General features: G+C 45.3%; 1 protein-coding gene and 1 non-coding gene across 2 annotated transcripts in view; one reads left to right on the plus strand and one right to left on the minus strand.

The window, feature by feature from the left end:
• Nucleotides 1-24,122, minus strand: part of XXYLT1 (xyloside xylosyltransferase 1) — a 323,007-nt gene that overhangs the window by 163,881 nt on the left and 135,004 nt on the right. The gene's annotated exons all lie outside the window — the stretch shown is intronic.
• On the plus strand, nt 2,317-2,501 carry LOC138796152 (U2 spliceosomal RNA). Its single transcript, XR_011363756.1, has one exon. It is a non-coding gene; the product is annotated as a U2 spliceosomal RNA (small nuclear RNA).

The raw sequence follows: 24,122 nt of genomic DNA on the forward strand, positions 1-24,122 counted from the left end.
TCGCATGCCTCTAAGTGCGTTTCTTGTAAAATCGCACAATCTACATTCAAACGCTTCAGATGACGGAGGACTTTCATGCGCTTGTTAGGAGAACGCAATCCCTTAACGTTCCATGTTATTATATTCATGAAAAGGACACTAAGCAAGGTATGGAAGCACCGTTATTGACATCATAATGATCCGGAGGCCGAAGCGAGGCAAGGCAAGACTGTTGAACTCCTATGGACGAGAGAGGAAGGAGAGGACCCCCCCTACCCCCCACCCAGGAAATTGCAAGAAAAACGTAACTGATGTTGCACTAACGCCGTGCAGACCGGAGCAAATGCTCTCCGGTATTTTGCCACCTCTGCTGAATAATCGCCAAATAGCAATAGTTTGTGGCCTTGAACCACTAGAGGCGTGGACATTTTCTTAAAGGTTTGCAGGATCAGAGTCTTTTCAGCATAATTCAAATAGCGGACAATAACTTGTCGCGCCTTCTGTGGCGCCGCAGCGGATGAGGAAGCAGACTGTTTAATAGGGCCCACCCTGTGTGCCCGTTCCGCCGTGCATACAATGGAGAGGCCTAGGGCCTGCGGTATATCAGTTGCGCACAGTTGCATCAATTGGTGAGCGGGCACCGATTCCGGCAGTCCCACAACCCTAAGGTTGTTCCTGCGCAATCTGTTTTTAAGATCATCAATTTTAGTTACCAGGGCTGTATTAGATTTTAGAAGAGTTTGCACCTGAGTCTGTGTTCCATGTAGTGCATCTTCAAGCACGCCAACTCGTTGCTCGAGTTCTCCAATCTGGGCAGAGTGAATGGACAGTTCACCTTGTAAATGCTTCAGGGCATCGGCAACCGTAGCCTGTAGTGCAGCCGTGATGTCAGGTGATAAGATTTTGGCCACTTCCACAGCTATGGCCTTGTAAGATAATCCCACATGCGGTGAGATGTATTCCTCTCCGTTATCATCTATACTCACTGCGGTGAGCGGTGGAGAGCTGGGTTTGGGAAGCTGTGGCGCAGTTCGTTGTGAGCCCGTCACCATCTTGGATGGCTGCTGTCTGTCCTCGTTTCGGCAGAGGGTTTTGCGTGTGCTGATCCCTGCCGCGGCTGACGAACTTGTCCATGTGATCCCCGGGTGCCGTCTCTTTATCCTGAGGCACACACCCGAGTGGATGGCTGGTTAATTGTGCGGAGGGTTACCGGGGAATGGAGGGTCCGGAGCGGAGCTCGCCTAGGCGCGTCCTCTCATGCAGGCGCCGGAACCGGAAGTTTGACCCCAGGACAGATCTTGGATTAAAAGCAGCTATCCGAAGGTACAAGTGGTTTGGGGAGGACAGATTGTGGGTACAGAGTCGCTTTAAGCAGTGAGACAGAGATAAAGAGGCAGAGTGCTCACTTCATTCTAACGATCTGTCCCTTCATTTTAATGACCTGCAGTTGTCTCAGCACCCGGACCCTGACCAATACAAACCTCTGACATGTTGCTATGACAAATCATAAGTTTGTTTAAAGTATAGGTACCCTTTAAAGTGTCACTGTAGTTTAAAAAACCTTTGACATGTCAGAGAGACATTTCAAAAGTTCGAATTGGTCTGGGTCTGCGCTAAGCGCGGTCCTCTACCAACTCTGTGTCATGTGATGAGTCCAGCTCCCAAAGTAAGCCTATGAAGCCTGACTTTTTCACTTACACAAAGCTGAGAGCAGACCACACTGCCATGCAGTCCCCTCCCCGCTCATTGACCAATCAAATCTTTTGACACGTCTATGACATATTAAGTTTTTTAAAATGACAGTAACACTTTAAAATGTGACCACACACACTCTTCCACTGCCCCTTCCATGGCCATCATTAACTGCCACTTTGTAAAGATGGGTTTACTAAATTGTGCATGTGCTATGGCTGCTACCGTCACAGTTATGCCATGTAAGTCGCCCTTATCAGGGTGGTAGCTATTCTGTCGTGCAAAGGCAACTACAGAGAGAATGCAGGGACTGTGTAGCTTTAGGTTTTGCTATCAGTATTCTCCTTATTTTACTGCCTGGCAGCAAATGTTACCATCTTCCCACATGTAACCAATATCATTAGTTCACTAGAGGTGCTTACAATATTATATTTTTTTTATGTGTATTATGCCCTATTTACACATCAGTAATCCTGTCCGTAATTGTTTACCCCTTATAAATAAAATAGGACTTGTAACCAATACCTGCTGGGTATCAGGAGGTGTATCCCATGTCCCAGAAGGTGTGCAGCAGTGTCCTTTGATGCCCATTATGAGATTGGGCAAAACAGAGGGGGGGGGGGAATCGGCCTTTTGGCTAAGATCAAGTCTTTTCGGCCTTTTGGCTAAGATCAAGTGTACCATCTGTTCTTATCAGTTTAATATCTAATACGTCCCCTATCTGGGGACCATATATTAGATGGCTTTTTAGAACAGGCAGATGGAAAAATAGTTTGCTCTGTCCTCTCCAGGCTTTGACCTGCAGTGCTTCTAGGTTTAGTGCAAAAAAGAATAGAGAGGGGGACGCTGCATTACCCCATTTGTTCTCACTTACACCACTCTATTGTCATAATGATCCACTCTTCGGGCCAGTTTACAGAGAGTAAAACTGACGGAATTACGCAATGTAAGTTTGCAATGTACATTCATTATTTTCTTTGTTGTTATCATGCTGTAAAGCAAATCTGAACTTATTCCACCAGCCTCTGTGTCATACAGGCAGTCTACGGGAGGCCTCGCGCCTTCTCTCTCCACGTGGAAGAACTGACATGTCAATTCTTCCGAGCAGAGAGGCTCGAAGTGAGGAGGCGCACAAGCCCTCCCATAGACTGCCTGTATGACACGGAGGCTGTTGATATAAATGCAGATTGGCTTTACAGCATGATAACAACAAAGAAAATAATGAATGTACATTCCAAACTTGGTTTATATCACTTCTACTGTTGATCTACTGTAGATTTTGAAAGTTATAATGACAGTGACACTTTAAAGTTTTGCCCAGGGCTACACTTAGCTTAAACCGGCCCCACCTGCTTCAAAAAAAATATCAGGTTCATAGGAGTTCATGCTTTACCTATAGGGGTATTCTCACGGGCTATTGTTTTTCTAACTGTACCAGAAACAAGTGAGAGCAAAAGCAGCAGTGAACTGAATTTCTGCAGGTAAGAAAACCCCTTTAACCCCTAGTCGCACCAGGATGTTACTGTACGTCCTGGTGTGGCTAGGGGAGTTCAGAGGGCAGTCTCGCGACGACCCCGCTCTGAACTGGGGCGATCCTGGCTGCTATATGCAGGGTACGGTCCCATCGCTGTGCCCACTAATTAGGCATTTAGATGCAGCTTTCAAAGTTGACAGCTGCATCAAAATGCTAGCTGTCCCCCATCATTGGTGGCTTAGTGGGGAGCGATCCCCGCATCTGTCCCGGGCCGGGGTCTGCACCGTAATGGCGCTGATCCCGGCTCGGGAATTCTATAGAACACTGATCTCATGGATCTATGCAGTATATCTATACTGCATAGATCTCTATGAGAGATCAGTGTAGTCATACTAGAAGTTCCCCAGGGACTTAATATTAAAAAAACGTCCCCTAATAAAAGTTTGAATCACCCCCCTTTTCCCATTTTATAAATAAAAATAAATAAACAAACATGTTTGGTATCGCAACGTGCGTAATCGCTGTAACTATTAATTTATTTAATTCCTGATCTTGCACAGTAAATGGCGTAAGCGCAAAGAAATTCCAAAGTGCAAAATTGCGCATTTCTGGTTGCATGAAACACATAATGGCACAAAATATTACACTTTAAATAGCCCCATAGACCAAAGGATAAAAGTGTTATAAGCATGGTTATAGAGCAATTTTAAGGAACATATATATTTTTTAAAAGGTTTTAATTTTTTAAAAGCCATCAAATAAAATAAAAGTTATACAAGTTACATATCGTCTTAATCGTACTGACTTGAGGAACATGTATAACAAGCCAGTTTTACCCTAGGATGAACAGCGTAAAAACAAAACCTCCCCAAATAAAAAAAAATGCTTTTTTTTTAAATTTCGCCACACATACAATTTTCCTCTGGTTTCACTGCATACTTAAAGCAAAAATTACGTCTGCCGTTGAAAAGTACAATTAGTGGCGCAAAAAATAAGGGCTCATTTGGATCTCTAGGTGGAAAAATGCACACTCTATGGCAGTGTTTCTCAACCTTTTCAGGCCAAGTACCCCCATGTGACAAGATGCTCCAGCCGAGTACCCCCAACGATGCCATCCATTAATAACATTGCCCGGGGTAGATTTACATGTACGTTTCATAGCAAAATCCACTGCGATACTCTGTACTGTTATGGCCTATGGCTCTGCATTCTCACAGAGGATTTTCAATCTGCTGCGAGAATGTAGCCGCTGCCTATTTACCTAATTAGCTGCCGGCCCCTAACAGATCCTGCTTACCTGCCTGTACTTCCACCTGCTTCTCTGGCTCCCAGCTCACTGACAGCCCGCTCATCCAATCAGTGGCTACGGTGGGACTGTGCACTGATTGGCTGAGCAGGCTGTCAGTAAACCGGGTGCCAGAGAAGCAGGTGGGATATATCCCACAGAGATGGATATGTCCCCCTGGAGCCAGATACCTCCCCCCATGTAGTCAAGAGGCCTTCTTCTATGTAGCCAGATATTTCCCCCATGTAGTCAGATACCTCCCCCATGTAGTCAAGAGGCCTTCTTCTATGTAGCCAGATATCTCCCCTATGTAACCAGATACCCCTTATATGTAGCAAGATATCTCCCCATGTAGCCAGATACCTCCTCATGTAGTCAGATACCTCCCCCCATGTAGTCAGATATCTCCCCTATGTAGCCAGATACCCCTTATATGTAGCAAGATATCTCCCCATGTAGCCAGATACCTCCTCCCCATGTAGCCAGATACCTCCCCCCATGTAGTCAGATACCTCCCCATGTAGTCAGATACCTCCCCATGTAGGCAGATACCTCCCCCATGTAGCCAGATACCTCCTCCCCATGTAGCCAGATACCTCCCCCCATGTAGTCAGATACCTCCCCATGTAGCCAAATACTTCCTCCCATGTAGCCAGATACCTCCCCCATGTAGTCAGATATCTCCCCATGTAGTCAGATACCTCCCCCTATGTAGTCAGATACCTCCCCCATGTATCCAGATACCTACCCCCTTGCAGCCAGACATCTCCCCATGTAGTTAAGATACCTCCTTCTATAGCCAGATACCTCCCCATGTAGCCATATATCACTTTTCCTTTTCCTCTCCATCTTGCCCAGACCACCATGATGATTTCTTGCAGCTACAATTTACTTCTTGCCAGAGAACCTGCCAAACATCTTAGGCGTCACAGTTTTCCTTTAACTTCCCTCCCTTTTTCCTACCAATAGGCTCCCATACAGTAATAATTTTGCTGTTTGGCGTAATGCGCTGTAAAGTGAGTAGGTGTGTGGGTTGTCCCCGTATTTAGGATCCCTCATTTAAAAATAATATCCCCTTCTATGACCCCCCATATAGTAATAATGCCTCCTGCCCTGCCCCCATAGTAATGCCCACCATTCTACTCCCTCCCCCTCCTGCCCCAACAAACAAACAAACAAAAAAAAATCATACTCACGTTATCCGCCCATGGAGGAGGTCTTCCTCTCTTCTCCAGCCTCTGAGCCACAAGGAGATTAAGGGGAGAGTAAGGTCTGAGGGGGAAAAGAAGGAAAGAGGAGGATAGAGGAGGTAAAGAGGGAGAGGAAGAGAGAGAAGGTGAAGGGGGAGAGGAAGAGAGGGGAGGTGAAGAAGGGAGAGGAAGAGAGAGGAGGTGAAGAAGTGAGAGGAAGAGAGAGGAGGTGAAGGGGGGAGAGAAAGAGAGAGGAGGTGAATGGGGAGAGGAAGACAGGGGAAAAAGGAGGTGATGGGGGAGAAGAAGACAGGGAAGAGAGTAGGTGAAGAAGGGAGAGGAAGAGAGAGGAGGTGAAGGGGGGAGAGGAAGACAGGGGAGAGAGGAGGACAGAGGAGGAGAGCGGTGATGGGGGTGAGAGAAGGTGATGGGTGATGAGAGGTGAGAGGAGGTGGTGGGGGTAGGGAGGAGGTGGAGGGGGTACAGAGGAGATGATGGGGGTAGGGAGGAGATGATGGTGGTAGAGAGGTGATGATGGTGGTAGAGAGAAGGTGGAGGGGTACAGAGGTGATGATGGGGGTAGAGAGGAGGTGGAGGGGGTACAGAGGTGATGATCGGGGTAGAGAGGAGGTGGAGGGGGTACAGAGGTGATGATGGGGGAAGAGAGGTGATGATGGGGTACAGAGGTGATGATGGGGGTACAGAGGTGATGATGGGGGTAGAGAGGAGGTGGAGGGGGGAGAGAGCTGATGATGGGGGTACAGAGGTGATGATGGGGGTAGAGAGGAGGTGGAGGGGGGAGAGAGCTGATGATGGGGGTAGAGAGGTGATGATGGGGGTAGAGAGGTGATGATGGGGGTAGAGAGGAGGTGGAGGGGGGAGAGAGGTGATGATGGGGGTACAGAGGTGATGGGGGTACAGAGGAGGTGGAGGGGGGAGAGAGGTGATGATGGGGGTAGAGAGGAGGTGGAGGGGGGAGAGAGGTGATGATGGGGGTACAGAGGTGATGATGGGGGTAGAGAGGTGATGATGGGGGTAGAGAGAAGGTGGAGGGGGGAGAGAGGAGGTGGAGGGGGGAGAGAGGAGGTGGAGGGGGTACAGAGGAGGTGGAGGGGGGAGAGAGGTGATGATGGGGGTACAGAGGAGGTGGAGGGGGGGAGAGAGGTGATGATGGGGGTAGAGACGAGGTGGAGGGGGGAGAGAGGTGATGATGGGGGGAGAGAGGTGATGATGGGGGGAGAGAGGAGGTGGAGGGGGGAGAGAGGTGATGATGGGGGTACAGAGGAGGTGGAGGGGGGAGAGGTGATGATGGGGTAGAGAGGAGGAGGAGGGGGGAGAGAGGTGATGATGGGGGTACAGAGGAGGTGGAGGGGGGAGAGGTGATGATGGGGTAGAGAGGAGGTGGAGGGGGGAGAGAGGTGATGATGGGGGTAGAGAGGAGGTGGAGGGGGGAGAGAGGTGATGATGGGGGGAGAGAGGTGATGTGGGTACAGAGGAGGTGGAGGGGGGAGAGAGGTGATGATGGGGGTAGAGACGAGGTGGAGGGGGAGAGAGGTGATGATGGGGGTAGAGAGGAGGTGGAGGGGGGAGAGAGGTGATGTGGGTACAGAGGAGGTGGAGGGGGGAGAGAGGTGATGATGGGGGTAGAGAGGAGGTGGAGGGGGAGAGAGGTGATGATGGGGGGAGAGAGGTGATGATGGGGGTACAGAGGAGGTGGAGGGGGGAGAGAGGTGATGATGGGGTAGAGAGGAGGTGGAGGGGGGAGAGAGGTGATGATGTAGTGGTGCGCTGGGTTACCCAGCCGGGGGCTTCTGCTGCACTGGATTGTGGACCGGGAGATGGGGCACACCACTTCCACAGGCAGCAGCGTCAGCCGTAGGGGAGAAGCGGCGGCAGGTGGACATGGGGGCCGCCCTATATCCTGGTCCACAATCTACTGCAGGAGCCGCGGGCAGGGTAGCACCACTACCCCCTCGCAACTCACTGAGGCCCTGCTGGTCCGGCCGCCTGCGGGGACATCAGCCTGCCGCCGCATCTCCTCTCGCCGGGTCACCTCAGGCAGCCTGTTCGGGATTCGTCCCCATGCTGCCGTATATCCTCCTGGAGCCCCCGGCTGGACGCTGCAACCCGATCCGGCAGCCGCGGGGGAAGAGCGTGAGGCTGCCGGATCGGGTTGCAGCGTCCAGCCGGGGGCTCCAGGAGGATATACGGCAACCTGGGGACGAATCCCCAACAGGCTGCCTGAGGTGACCCGGCGGAGAGGAGATGCGGCGGCGGCAGGCTGATGTCCCCGCAGGGCCTCAGAGACAGTCAGTTGAGAGGCTGCTGGTTTGTGACCTCGGACTTCATCCTTCCCCCGCAAGCCTCACCATGTCCTGTACCCCACAGAAAGCTGGTAAGGTTGCTGCTGGGGGAAGGATATGAGAGCAGCGGCGGGGATAGGTGCCGCGACACTGCTGGCACCCAAAATAATTTTTTTCCCCACGTCCCGGCGTACCCCCTCAACCTGCGGTGCGTACCCCCTGGGGTACGCGTACCGCAGGTTGAGAAACACTGCTCTATGGCCTTATATACACAAGGAGGAAAAAGGGAAAGCGCAAAAATGAAAACTGGCTGGGTCCCCTAAGGGTTAAAAAGCATACGTGGCATTCTATGTTATTTGCATATGGTGCCACAGAAATGATTGTATAAGCAACTGGCAGGGATAGGGAACCTTCGGCCTTTCAGCAGTTGTAAAACTACAATTCTCATCATGGCTGTTTAGCTAAAGCTTTGGCTTTGGTAGTTTTGCAACATCCTGGATTCCAATATTTTAAATCTGTGTATATGACATACCTTGCAGTACACTGCAACAGTAGTTTGCTAGTGTTCTCATTATTCCATTAACTGGAATAATTTCCATCTTAAAATTACAAACTCTGTGACCTTGCTCAATAACCATATCTCACTAGTATTTAAATTTGTTTTTCGGTATTTTTTTTCCCCATTTTTATTTATTTTATCCCATTCTCCTTCTCTTTTCTCAATTCACCTTCATTTTGCTTCTGTCCTCTGCAATTTTTAATTGACGATTTATGTTTGTTTCAATGCATTTTTATCTGACTAGACGTCTGCCCTACATATGCTTTCCCACAGGATATTTTGGTAAATAAATTACATTCTTGCTACTGCAAGTGAAATATCTTCTTGCCAATATCTTCTTGGCAATATATTAAAGCCTTCTGTAGAATGATATATGCTGTCACCTTTAATAACTGCACTACACTGTTGGCAAGATAAAGATGCAAAGTTTGCCTTCTATCGAGAAGCCAAAAAAGTTTGCTAACTTTTTTCAGACAAATGTCACCTGTAAATCAAAACATTATTTCATGCTTTTTCCTTTGCAGTAAGCAAATAATGGTGGTTCCCAAACAGCATAGCATAGTTCACATCTTGTCTCAGGAGTTCCCAATATTTGCGAACTGTTATTCATGTATATTATATACCATTAGTTATTATAAACAATATATAACATATATATATATATATATATATATATAAAACCACATAGGGGTGGTTACATTTTTCTCCAGACTCTGCTCTGGCCTATTTACAGCCACCGCAGTTGGCAAGAAAGCCAAAAACAGCCGTAGTGAAATTAATCCACATATCTTAATCAGAATAAAATATTTATCAAATTATGTGGCTTTAAGTGTAGATTTATTGTGGATTTTTTGCAGTGTTTTATGTAAATTACATAAAAACTTTGCGGTGTCAAATATTCCACAGAAGCAGATTTTTCTGTCGATCCTTCTATCTGCAGAAAAATCTGCAACACTGCAGGTTTTTTGCAGATTCTGACTTCTCCATTGACATCAATGGAGAAAATCCAAAAAATATCTTTAGTGTATTTGCAACGAAAAGTGAGACTGAGACATTTTCAAAATCACACCCATTTTACTTAACTTAATTAACCTCCTGAAATGTCCCTACAGCACCTTTCTCCTCTGCTCCGTTCCGGTGCAGTTAGTCGTGTGCTGCATGGTCTGGTGAGACTGTTAGGAGCATTGGGGCACCGTTAGGGACACTGCCTGCCCCCATAGCACCGATCCACCCCTGGACGACCCGATCCATTTATAATCATTAAAAAAGGGCATAGCAGGCTGGGGGTGGATGGGAACTATGGGGGCAAGCAGTGCCGCTAACAATGCCCCAGTGCTCCTAGCAGTCTCACCGGACTGTGGAGCATACAACTAACTGCACCGGAATGACATACCTTCCTCCTCATTGTCTCCTCTGCAGTAGGGACATGTCAGCAGGTTAGATTTGTCTAACCTGCTGTTAGTTCCCCTTTAAAAACATCTTCAAGCGCAAGAATGAATAGAAAAGAAAGAATACATTTAATAACGATTTTAATGCAAGAAAAAAGTGAGAAACACATTTTACAGCAAGGCTGTCTATTAGAGGTGTCCAAGCCAAAATAAAAACCTGATCTCAATTTATCTTTCATTAAGCATTATGAACATAAAGTGAGCAAAAACATAATAAATTTAACCCCCTCCCGCTGCTGCACTGTTACAGGCTTCTAACAGCAGCAAGGGACAGAGGAGAGGGGGCAAAGTTATGGACTAAACTGAAGTCCCCCAAAAAACGGGGCATTGAGGCATCAATGTCCCTTGGTCTTGAAAGGGTTAATATAAAGATTCATCACATAATGTACAGCTGTGCTCAAAAGTATTTGCTTTCTTGTCCTTTTTTCAGAGAATATAAATGATAATAAAAAAACTTTTTTCCCCCACTCATGGTTGGTGGTCGGGTGAGGCCATTTACTATCAAACTACTGTTTTTTCTCTTTTTAAATAATAATGACAACCAAAAACATCCAAGTGACCCTGATCAAAAATTCACATACCCTGATAAGGAGGCACTTGAAGAAAAATGGGCTGCATGGTTCAGTTGCCAGAAGAAAGCCATTACTGCACAAATGCCATAAAGTAACTTGTCTACAATACGCCAAACAGCACAGAGACAAGCCTCAAAACTTCTGGAACAAAGTCGTTTGGAGTGATGAGACCAAAACCGAACTTTTTGGCAACAACCATAAACGTTACATTTAGAGAGGTTTCAACAAGACCTATGATGAAAGGAACACAATTTCTACTGTAAAGCATGGGAGCGGATCACTGAGGTTTTGGGAAAAACACAGGAAATTTGGTCAAAATTGAAGTAAAGATTAATGCAGCATGTTATCAGCAAATACTGGAGGCAAAAGTGCACTTGTGAGCCTAGATGCTGCACATGTGATGCACTTCGACATTCCAACATGACAACGATTCAAAACACAAGGCCTAGTTGATCTGTCATTGGCTACAGCAGAACAAAGTGAAGGTTCTGGAGTGGCTATCTCAGTTTCCTGACCTTAATACCATTTAGCCACACTGGGGAGATCTCAAGCAGGCAGTTTATGCTCAGGCATGTAACTAACAGGAACTGGAGGCTTTTTGCCAAAAAGAATGGGCAGCTTTAGCATTTGAGAAAATAAAAAAAAGCCTCATCCACAACTTCCATAAAAGACTTCAAGCTGTCATTGATACTAAAGGGGGCAATACACGGTATTAGGAACTGGGATATATAAACTTTTCATCGGGGCATTTGGATGTTTTTGATTGTCATGATATGATGATTATGATTTAAAAAGAGAAAACACAGTAGATTGACAATAAATCGCTTCACCCAACCACTAACTATGAGTGGGAAAAAAGCTTTTTTTTGTGTTATCATTCATATTCTCTGAAAAAAGGACAAGAAAGTAAACTTGTAAAAATGTTACCTTTGAGCACAACTGTATTGTACATGATAATTTTTCCAACAAATATCCTAAGGTTTGAGCCTACAGTTAATATGCAGACATATGCATCTCCATGGTAACAGACAACAAACAAACCCTGTCACCAGATTCTCTTCCATATGTATTGTTAGCATACATTAGTACAAAATAGGTTATAGATTATGACTATCTATGCCATTTTAAAAAAGTTGTCCAGAAAAAGGTAAAATTTGTTCCTGGGCTGAGGGCTGAATAAAAATAACAGGGATGCTGAGTTGGCACATTTCTGCGGCTACTGATTGGCTGAGGGGGAAGGCCCTGTGGGGTTGGGATAGCACACTACATGGAAGAAACAAAGACCAGTGAAGGGCTCGGAGCATTGCTGCAAAAGCAGTGCCATATAATAAGCCATATTTTATTATATAATATAAAGGTACTGTATATTCCAGAAGTGCAAAAACTGTTCTAAATACAAGGAATAAAGAAACTACTTATAGCAAAAGGGTTAAGCCTGAGCATGTTGCAAACTGTTCAGCAGCTTAAAGGGGTAGTGCGACGGTAAGCAATTATTCACTAAATAACACACATTACAAAGTTATACAACTTTGTAATTTATGTTATGTTAGTGAATAGCCCCCTTCCCCATGTTTCCCCCCACCCACACTAGACCCGGAAGCGTAGTTCTCTATAATCACCTGATTCATGTTGACTCCGACACGACGGACAGTCGGAGCGGTTCGGCCGGCCGCCCGAAGATGACATAATTGTCACAAGATGGCGGATGGGGGTCAACACGAATCAGGTGAATATAGAGCACTACACTTCCGGGGGTTGCGTGGGTGGAAACACGGGGAAGGGGGCCATTAACCAACATAACATACATTACAAAGTTGTATAAGTTTGTAATGTGTGTTATTTAGTGAATAAATGCTTACAGCCGCACTACCCCTTTAAGTCCTTTACATAGGTTTAAACTATTTGTTTGCTGGGCTTGGTAAAAACAAAATCAAATGAAAATGCATTTAACGTCTGCTATAAAAATAAACGCAATAAATAGAAGTAAAGAGCTGGGAGGCTGGCACACGTTATAATAATGGCTGCGTTTACTGAATCCCTACAAGACCCTTTATTGTGCATTCTGATGATCAGAGTTCATTATCTAGAGCAGCACGTCTCAGAATTAAAGCCTTACGGCTAAGTTGAAATAAGTGAAGTTTGATTGTTTAAACTCTTAAATATCTCTGTTCTCCTGTGAGCCGTGAAGAGAAGTAAAATGATAATACTGCACTACAGACAGGACTGCAATGCAGATTCTGCTCAGTGGTTTTATTGTTGTTTTGCTCCTCACATCTGTAATCCACAATAACGATGATTTCAATTCAAGTTGCTCTGGCTCATGTTTAATCAGCTTCCCATATATAGCTATTGGGAGGTTTCCACTAACATAGCCACCAGCACAGGTTTAGCCTGACAGAAAAGGACAAAAAGAGAACAATTCTACCAAATTTTTCATCCCCTTTCATATAACAGTTCTCCCGATGACGAGTTGATCATAGGGGATCTTACTAATGGGACCCACGCAGTCAGCTATTGAGAATGAAAAAAGCAAGGTCTTCATTGTAGATCAACAGACTGTCCATGTAATGAACAGACATGACTGCATCTTCCTCTAGGGCTGGGTTCGCACTACGTATATTTCAGTTAGTATTGTGGTCCTCATATTGCAACCAAAACCAGGAGTGGATTAAAAACACAGAAAGGATCTGTTCACACAATGTTGAAATTGAGTGGATGGCTGCCATATAACAGTAAATAACTGCCATTATTTCAATATACCAGCCGTTGTTTTAAAATAATAGCAAATATTTGCCATTAAATGGCGGCCATTCACTCAATTTCAACATTGTGTGAACAGAGCCTTTCTGTGTTTTTAATCCACTCCTGGTTTTGGTTGCAATATGAGGACCACAATACTGACTGAAATATACGTAGTGTGAACCCAGCCTTATAATGGTGCGTTTACACAGACAGATTTAACTGACAGATCTTTCAAGCCAAAACCAGGAACAGACTATAAACAGGGATTAGGTCATCAAGGAAAGACTGGGATCTATCCTCTTTTCAAATCCATTCCTGTCTTTGGATTCCAATATCTGTCAGATAAATCTTTCTGTGTAAACGCAACCTAAGGGCCCTTTTACACAGAAAGATTATCGGACAAATTATCTGCCAAAGATTTGAAGCCAAAGTCAGGACTGGATTTGAAAAGAGGAGAAATCTCAGGCTTTCATGTATGACCTGATCTCTGTTTATAGTCTATTCCTGGTTTTGGCTTCAAATCTTTGGCAGATAATGTGTCAGATAATCTTTCTGTGTAAAAGGGCCCTAAAAGATTTCTATTTATAGCAGTCCTCTTCTCAGGCCAATATAGGTAGCTCTTTTTTGTATTACACCCATATGTGGTAATAATTGCCCAGTACACACTTTTTGCAGGCAATGAATAATCAAAAAATATTAGAGATGCACTATTAGGCTATGTTCACACAAGGTACAAACAACAGCTGTTTGACACTCAAAAACAATGACTGTTGCATTTAAAATTGCATTAAAATCAATGCACAATAAACAAATCAATTGACACCAATTACTTCTACGGCTGTAGCAAACAACCGCCGTTGTTCAATGTGACAACAATGGCCATTGTTTGTATTGACTTCAATGCAACACATTTTAAGATGAGAACAACATTCCTTGTTTTAATAAAATGTTCATTGTGTGTACATAGCCTAATAAGAAAGTTCAGCACTATACCACAGACTATATCTTGTTCTGGTGAAAAATAAAGACATACATTTGATTTGGTAGGGGTGGTAATCAAGGTTGGAGGGGACAACAGAATAGATACAGTAGATGTGAATAGAATACGCTAAGTACGCGTACGGTGTATTGCCTGGCCCCCTTACATTTAATGATCCCATGTTATGTGACTGTTTTGAACAGGGGTGATCCTACCGTGAGGTATTCACTCCTCTTCTGACTATAATGTAATGATGTAAGTGTCTGCTTTTTACTCCTCATTGTACCCTCAGTCTGCCGACTGTAAAATTTGAAATGCTGTTCTGACTGGGTGGGGTTGGGGGAGAGGAATTGTTGGGGGGAAGGGGGGGAGGCGAGGGGGGCTAAGAAAACTAACTTTTTGTTATTATAAAAACTTTAATAAAAATTATCTGATTTTTGAAGGAAAAAACAAAGACATACATCAGATTTACAAAATGTTCGTACTTTCAGTGTGCAAATTCTACATGACATCTGCAAAATGACATTCAAAGTTTTAATTATGCTATGAGAGGAGTTTCCTGCCATCCAAAGTGGAAAATTGTATCTGTACCACAAACAGAAACTAGAGCAAGGTTATCTAATAAATATATTGGACCCTGCAAAAGCATTCCCATAATTTCCTGTGCTTCCATGCACAGTAAAGAATAACTCCTGACATTTCCAGGACAGACCAATAGACTGCAGTTGAACTGGGCATGTGTGGCCACTTATAAGCTGGCCATAACCAAAGCAAAAAAGCTGTTAAAACTGTGTAGGCACATAAGTATGTGGAATAAGTAATTCTATATCTCTCAATCAGGACATTTTCAGAAATATTTTTTACAAATGAAAGGTTTAATTTTACATAATGCCCCAGTTTTGACCTAGTTTTCATAATGACACAACCCCTTTGATATCTTTTCACTCTGAATATGATATAAATGTCATAAGCAAGGAAAATACCTCAGAGTATGTGTTAATTATGTTTTGTCACTTTAGGTCTACATGACAAACAGCATTCACATGCACTGAAGCTGACATGTTGTTACAATCCTTTTATTTTCAATGGAAAAGAGCATCACCTACCTGTGAATTAAAATCCTGTCTCAACACAACTTTTGTGAAGGTGACCGTAAAGGTGATGGTACTTTGGATAAAAACATTGTAATGTTTTAAATAGCTTCAGCCTTGTATCTGCTTCTGCATGAAGGAAAGGGATGCTGGCAGCAAGCCTATGAGCACAGCACCTTGAACCTACATCGCAGCCACAATACAGATGCAAGAAAGAGATATTGTTATATAAACAATATATGGTAAACAACACGTTGTACCAGCTTGACTGCGCAGGACAGGAAACTGCTGACGATCTATGGATTGACTTATCAGAATGGGATATGTATGTGTCTTGTGACTTGAAACCCCACATGTATTGAAAGTTTATATATTTCATGTGAAACCAAATAAAGAGTGTGCACGCCTAACTCAGCTGAGAGAGGAGGTTATACCGTCTTTTTGCCCGCTGTCATGTCCTCGTCAGCTTACTTAGTTTGGACAGGGATAGTCACTTGGGGAACAAGGTGGATAAAAAGTATGGGGACCATGGCAGGTAATAATAATAATTTTTAATTGCTTTATTTATATAACAAAAAACTATTTTGCATCACTGTAAAGAGCTCTGCATTACTCACGTTGCCCCTGTCCCCTTGGGGCTCACAATCTAAATTTAAGGTTAAACTATCAGTATGTTTTGGAAACATGACAGCAAACAAAGTTCATGTAGATGTTGCTCTAGGTGGGATTTTAACCCAGTTCTGCAAGGCAACACTGCTAACCACCGAGCCACTGTATTGCCCTTTAGCTACACCTTTAAAGCAAAACTATCAGCACATATGCTGATAGAAGTTTATTTTTAAACTCACTGATTATCGCCGCCATGCAGATTCAAGCAGTGCTATTCATTAAGAGATCCTCCATGTTGTTCTCCAGATATGCTAGTTTTCCATTATATGTAAATTAGCAGTTATGGAGAGCTAGAATCAGGGGAGGCTGATCAGTGAGTATACAAGGTATACAAGTATACCTCTATCAGCATATGTGCAAAAACATTTACCATAATTTAATCAAAGGGCAAACCAGCACAAAGTCCTCTGGCTCAAGGTAGTTACATGTATTGTGATATTAGCCAGCACCAGAATGGGGGCATATTTTAATCTTTGTAATGGGACCATGGACTGCTTCAATAGAATGTGAACATGATTATTACATTTCATATGCAATTCAGTATACAAAGAATAAGCTATAAAACTATGAGCTTTATAGACTTTGTTGCACATTGTATTCCTGGTTTAAAGAAGCTCTGCTGTATGAATGAATGGTTAACAGCTTCTAATCAAATACACTATTGCTCAACATTTAGCAGGCACTGATAAAAGGCTGTTCTGTTGCCCTATTATCTGTGAGAAGAATAGAGGGATGACAAATGGGTCATTACTGCTGAATTCATTAGAAAAAAAAAAATCATTCTGTGCCATCACAGTTCATGAAAAGCATCAGAGAAGATCATAAGGCTCTGCTCATTCAGTGAAAGGATGTAGCTGAAGCATCTGATACAGGCTTAATGGACCTGAGCCCTTCTCATGGCGTCATTCTCCAACAGAGAACAGTCATGTTAACCTCACAGCTCATGACTCCCCAATGGTTTTAGGCAAAGGGAAACAGATAATTAGTACCATCACATCCCTACTGGAAATAAAAAGAAAGATGGGAAGAAGGCGTTCGCTTATGATGAGCAGAAAACATGATTTTATTTTCTGTGAATTTCACACTGCTAGGACAGTTCATGACATTATCACAGTAATGCACTTATTACACATGGTGGTAATGCATCAAGTTTCTTAATGATGACAATGAAGTCACCCGCAACAAAATCAAACAACCGCAAACCCTTTCTAAAACCATTGTGGGATCTTTAACTCTGCAGACACATTTGCATTCCCATTTAAGACTACCAATTAAAATGGCAATTCAGCAATCTACTGTCATAAGAAGGAAAAAGAAAAAGACTGTAATAGGTTTTTCTTAGGTACCAATTGTTGCCACAGCCTCATTTTCTAAGACTGCACAGTAAAGTTCTAACTTGTTAGCGGTTCCATTACAAGCAGTGGGCATCTTATTCATGAGAGTGAATATTTTTCGCTTATCGGAGCCTAAGAAGGAAATATCTAATTCAACTTCCCAGGTTTGCATATAAGAAGGCTCAGTATCTGTGTCTGCTGCCAACAGTATACAGCACAGCCCAGAAAGTACTCTCACCAGTGGGGAAGACTCCAAGAGGAGCATAGGGGTCCGCTCTGGGCAGGTCTCCTGTAGTGCCGCAAGCATCTCAAGAACCCTACCAGACCCCAGAATCTGGCGTATCGTAGCACCCTCGGACAAGGGCATCTCAAGAAATGCCCCCTACCACACGCTGGTGGAAAAGCAGGGTTGTCAAACAGTGGGTTCATGATCCCAGATCAGTGAGAAAACCAAGCAAGAGAAGCGGTCTGTCCCATAGCCACAGGAATCACCTGGTCAGGCAAGGGAAGGCCTCAAGCTGTGGACGATTTATCAGGAAAACCCAGGGAAAGGTGGGTTGTGAAACCAGTCTATTACTGTCAGTAAGACTGAGGCTTTATAATATAGGGAGAAGTCAGGTAAGCCCATCCCCTTGTCTAACTTAAGTCTTGTAAGGTACTTTTATTTGATCGGCGACCAAAAAGAGCCACAGACAAATTTGCATAGAACACTCCTTAGCCGCTGCAGATAAGAGATGGGAACAGATATGGCTAAAGCGTAAAAAATGTACAAAAACCATGGCAGCACGTCTGTTTTGATCACATTTAATCTCCCAAATTAGGAAAGCTGCGACTTGGTATGGGCTTATAACAGTAAGAAACTCAGGGAAAATAAAGTGGACAGGTCCGTGGGGACCCAGATCCCTGAGTACTTAATGGCAGGTGTTTGCCACTGAGAGGGAAAGGATTCATGTAGACCTGTCACAAGGGAATCGGGTAGTGAAAGAACTTCTCTCTTGGTGTAATTGCCTTTAAAATTGCTCACCCGTCCGAACTGGTCTAATTCGTTAAGAATGGCTATGGACAAAACAAGGGGGCTTAATAGCAACTTGACCAACCACAAGTCACAGCTAGCCATAATCAAGGAAGGCACAGTGTTGTAGTTTAAAAACAATCACGTATCTCCATGTCCATCCAGGGGGGGCTGCCATAAACATCAGAACTACTGAGGGTTTGGGCTCATGTATATGTGCCAGACGTGGCTGATGTAGGTGAACGCAACCCCAGTTGGCAACATAATGGCTTGTAAGGACCCAGCACCAGGATTCAGTCCCAGCAGAAGTCGTCACATGGGGATAGCAATAAGGTCGTTAACATATATAGATGCTGCCTAGCACAAAACTAAGCAGTTCAGGGCACCACTCAACCCTATTGTTCTGAACATAGACTTATGCTAGACTGCAACAAGGTAATTGCCAATGTTACAGACAATACCCTGCATTGGGGCAACAATAGCAAGTTCACCATGTTAATGGCTCCATCTGCTGAGGGTCTGGGTTTAGGTCTGGTCCGGTATAACGTACAGGGTCCTGGGTGATTATGATTACATGAGAACTGTTCAGTATTATTTTCCATGCTTCTCTTGATTTAGGTCTAATGAACACTGCGATTTGAGGTATTAGTTGTATTTTTGTGTAATAGGGATAATCGTGTTATGAATTTAATTGAGCACTAGCACTTTATTAGGTTATACATGATTGGTTATGTGATATAGACTTTACAGAACGTGCACCTTAGAGAATCATGTGATTTGATAGAAACAATACTGTATATTTAACATTATTGTGGACCCTGTTTGATCATAGTAGAGATATCTGGTTTGAAGCTTAGCATATCATGTTTCGCTTCTCGATTTGATTTACCCTTTTTGGGTATTTTTAAGTGGGTTTTTTTCTAGTATTTTGTGCTTCAGTGCTCTTCTCTTTGCAAGTGTCATGTGTGACAGGTTGGTCAGTAGCTGTGTCTGCGCCTCGTCAAAGTCTATACTGCACATCTCTCTGGCCCTCTGCATAATGTCCTCCTTAATGATAAAGTGGATTCTGCACACCACATCCCTGGGTCATGCCGGGTCTGTGCTTGGCAGCCCCAGGGTCCTATGAGCATAGTCAATCACTATGGGCTCAGTGTGGGGCTTATACAGAAGGATATTAAAGATACCTTGCAGGGTTGGCATAAGGTGCTTTTGGTGCACCGCCTTAGGAATGCTGCGGACGCATGGAGGTCTAGTTGTTACTGCTAAGATTGTTGCTCAGTTTGTAATTGCATATAGGCTTGCTCTAGCGAGTGCACAGTGGGGGTCAGGGATACAAGGTCAGTTCTCAAGGACCTAATTTCACATTTGAAAACTATCTCCTCTCTGCTTATGTACCCCTACATGTCCTGTTTGCTTGGGATTGCGGCCATTTGCTCCTTCAGCGCCAACATGTCTGCTCCTGACATGGATATAGGTATGCCTCTACTCACAGTCTCCTGTGGTGGTGTTGGAGCCCGCAGGATAGCAGGAAAGTCCTGGGACAGCATAGCTGCTGTAGGGGCAGCTGAGGAGGCCTGCTGCGTGTCTGTTGGCTCAGGCCGGGCGGGCCTGCTTGCCCCCAGTGTGACAAAAACACCTCCCCTCTATGACGTTGTTTCCATAATGAGATCACTTGTGTTTAAGTGGGGGGGTTCCACTGTTTTGGCAGCACAGAGGCTTTGTAAAACACAACATGGCTTGCGTCCTGGTAAAATACAACTTCCAAAAGCCAAATGGTGCTCCTCTTTTGGAGACCCTGAGCCCGCATGGCATGTGGGGTATTTTCATATTCGGGGGAAATTACTCTACATGTTTTGTCATTTTTTTTATCTTTTAAGAAAATGAAAAATTAAAAGCTAGATCAATGTTTTAGTAAAAAACAAATGTATTTTTTGACAGCACATTGTTCCACATTTGTGCCAGTTACCAGTGGGGTCCATATGCTCACTACACCTCTGGTTAAAATCTTTGAGAGGTGTAGTTTCCTAAATGGTGTCCCTTAAGGGGTGTTTCTATGTTGTGGCTGGGCAACACTGATTATTCATGAAGAAGAGGTAGGAGGAAGGAGTGGTGAGGCGTGCCAGAGTGTGGCACCTACAAATCCTGTTTGACTCTTCATTATAGTAGGAGACCTGAGATTATACATAATACAGTCAACGGACAAATTACCTAAAAGGTACCATGCTCACTTAGGGGACTGCCAGCTACAGCACACTGTCAGCACCTTAGGTAGAGCCCAGGAGCTGACAGATTTCCTTACAGGGGTTAAAGCAAGCTGACTGAGACAGACAATGCCCCACCTTTATACCTATTATGTATTGGAAGATTACCCATCTAAGGGTCCATTTACACAAAAAGATTATCTGACAGATTATCTGACAAAGATTTGAAGCCAAAGCCAGAAATGGATTTGAAAAGAAGAGAAATCTCAGGCTTTTCTTTAAAACCAGATCTCTGTTTATTGTCTGTTTCTGGCTCTGGCTTCAAATCTATGACAGATAATCTGTCAGAATCTTTCTGTTTAAATGAATCCTAAGTTAGCACCGTCTAAGGCATTCGACTGCATCATAGCCTAAGAAATGCTCCTGTCACATACATCGAACATACTCACATGACTGCATTTGCCTTTTGTCAGGGTGGTATGCAGGGGCGTAGCTAATGTCTCCTGGGCCCTGGTGCGAGAGGCCAACTTGGGCCACCCCCCCTCCTTTCACGACCAAGTGATGCTATTGTTGTGTGTGTTTGTGTATATATACAATTGTGTATATATACAATTGTCTGCATTTACATGATTTCTTATAGGAAAATTTGCTTTGGTTTAAGAGTGGATTTGGATTACAAGCACGGTCCTGGAACGAATTATGCTCATAATCCAAGGCACCACTGTGTGTGTATATATATATATATATATATATATATATATATATATATATATATACACACACAGTGGTGCCTTGGATTATGAGCATAATTCGTTCCAGGACCGTGCTTGTAATCCAAATCCACTCTTAAACCAAAGCAAATTTCCTATAAGAAATCATGTAAATGCAGACAATTGGTTCCGCACCCCAAATATATTTATTATTCTGTACTGTACAGTAATGGAGAGGATGGGAAACACAAGGGCTGACAGAGACTGCAGGGAGCATGAAGGAATGAGCAGTACAGATGTGGGCACATACATGCAGCACTCTCTGTCTGGGGAGAGAGGGGTTACAGCTATGGAGAGATTACCCCCCCCCACAGTCCTGTCCCCTGATGTAAGCCCCAGCCTGAAGGGGATCTGCTATGATTTGGAAGGTGTTTAGAGTACAGTGCTGTAGACCCCGCTATGCAGGCCATGCCCCTTCTCCACTCGCGCTCCCACCCGATACAGGAAGTTCTTAAACCAAAGCAATGTTCTTTAACCAAGTCACAATTTTGAAAAACTGTGAGCTCTTAAACCAAAACGCTCTTAAACGAAGTTACTCTTAAACCAAGGTACCACTGTATGTATATATATATATATATATATATATATATATATATATATACACACACACACACCAAGACAGATATTACCTATTACTGCCATACTGTTACCGACCAAATCCTGTATACTGAGACCAATATTACCAGTAATACCAGTATATAGGAAGGAAACATTACTGCCACACCACAACCACTACCATCACCACCATATTGTTACTGACCAAATCCAGTATACTAAATCACCTCATCCAGTCATATAGAGGTGGCCCCAGCTCTACACAGGCTCTATACACCATATACATTACTGTGCAGTTATATCAGGTGACTCACAGGAGACGTCTTTTCTGATCGGAGTTCTTTCCTTTTCATCTTCTTCTCCATCCGTCCTGGGCCGTTATGAGAACTTCTCCGAGCCACGAATCCACAGAATCTGCCAGACAGACATATTAGGCTCCACACTCTGACACCATCTCCATCTCTCTACACACTGCACATCTGTACTGTCCCCTTTACACCCTCATTTAGTGGGTAGCCCTGACTCTATGTGACCTCCTAATAATATATGCCCCCCTCTGTGTATTCCCTCTCCCCCTATGTTGCCCCCCCAAATAGATGGCCCCCTCCCTTATAGATGGCCCCCTCTACCCCCTCCCTTATAGATGGCCCCCTCTACCCCCTCCCTTATAGATGGCCCCCTCTACCCCCTCCCTTATAGATGGCCCCCTCTACCCCCTCCCTTATAGATGGCCCCCTCTACCCCCTCCCTTATAGATGGCCCCCTCTCTCCTCACCCTCCCTTATGGATGGTCCCCTCTCCCCCCACCCTCCCTTATAGATGGCCCCCTCTCCCCCCACCCTCCCTTATAGATGGTCCCCTTCCCCCCCCCTCCCTTATAGATGGTCCCCTTCCCCCCCCCCTCCCTTATAGATGGTCCCCTTCCCCCCCCTCCCTTATAGATGGTCCCCTTCCCCCCCCCTCCCTTATAGATGGTCCCCTTCCCCCCCCTCCCTTATAGATGGTCCCCTTCCCCCCCTCCCTTATAGATGGTCCCCTTCCCCCCCTCCCTTATAGATGGTCCCCTTTCCCCCCCTTTATAGATGGTCCCCTTCCTCCCTCCCTTATAGATGGTCCCCTTCCTCCCTCCCTTATAGATGGTCCCCTTCCCCCCCCCACCCTCATAGATGCCCCCCTCTTTCCCCCCCACCCTCATAGATGGCCCCTCCTTCCCCCCACCCTCATAGATGGCCCCTCCTTCCCCCCACCCTCATAGATGGCCCCCTCCTTCCCCCCACCCTCATAGATGGCCCCCTCCTTCCCCCCACCCTCATAGATGGCCCCCTCCTTCCCCCCACCCTCATAGATGGCCCCCTCCTTCCCCCCACCCTCATAGATGGCCCCCCTCTTTCCCCCCACCCTCATAAATGGCCCCCTCTTCCCCCCACCCTCATAGATGCCCCCCTCCTTCTCCCCCACCCTCATAGATGCCCCCCTCCTTCCCCCCCACCCTCATAGATGGCCCCCTCTTTCCCCCACCCTCATAGATGGCCCCCTCTTTCCCCCCACCCTCATAGATGGCCCCCTCTTTCCCCCCACCCTCATAGATGGCCCCCTCTTTCCCCCCACCCTCATAGATGGCCCCCTCTTTCCCCCCACCCTCATAGATGGCCCCCTCTTTCCCCCCCACCCTCATAGATGGCCCCCCTCCTTTCCCCCCACCCTCATAGATGGCCCCCTCCTTTCCCCCCACCCGTACAGGCTGATAAAAAAACAAAACTTAACTCACCTGACATCGCGCTCCCACGTTGATTCTCACTCCTCCTGGTCTGTCCCCGACTGCTGCGCGGCTGCCGGGGGTGTCGCGTCTTATCCCCGGCAGCGCGCGCATCCCAGAACTCCCTGCGCGCCGGAACCGGAAGTCAGGGCCCAAGGCGCGCAGGGAGTTCTGGGATGCGCGCGCTGCCGGGGGTAAGACGCGACACCCCCGGCAGCCGCGCAGCAGCCGGGGGAAGACGGAGCCCGACTCTTGTGACCGCAAGCAAAACAATGCTTGCGGTCACAAGAGTGATTGATCGGGGGGCCCCGCGGGCCCCCCTTGTGGCGGGCCCGGTCGCGGCGGCGACCCCCGCGACCACGGTGGCTACGCCACTGGTGGTATGCATCAGCATATATTTTTCCACTATTAAGCACACTGTGCTTTACTAAACAACAGAACACCACAAAAATATATTATGCATAGCCTTCCATTAATATATCTTCAATGTGATCAGAATTCTAAGGAACAG

Source organism: Dendropsophus ebraccatus, chromosome 6 (assembly GCF_027789765.1).
Source record: "Dendropsophus ebraccatus isolate aDenEbr1 chromosome 6, aDenEbr1.pat, whole genome shotgun sequence".
NCBI lineage: Eukaryota > Metazoa > Chordata > Amphibia > Anura > Hylidae > Dendropsophus > Dendropsophus ebraccatus.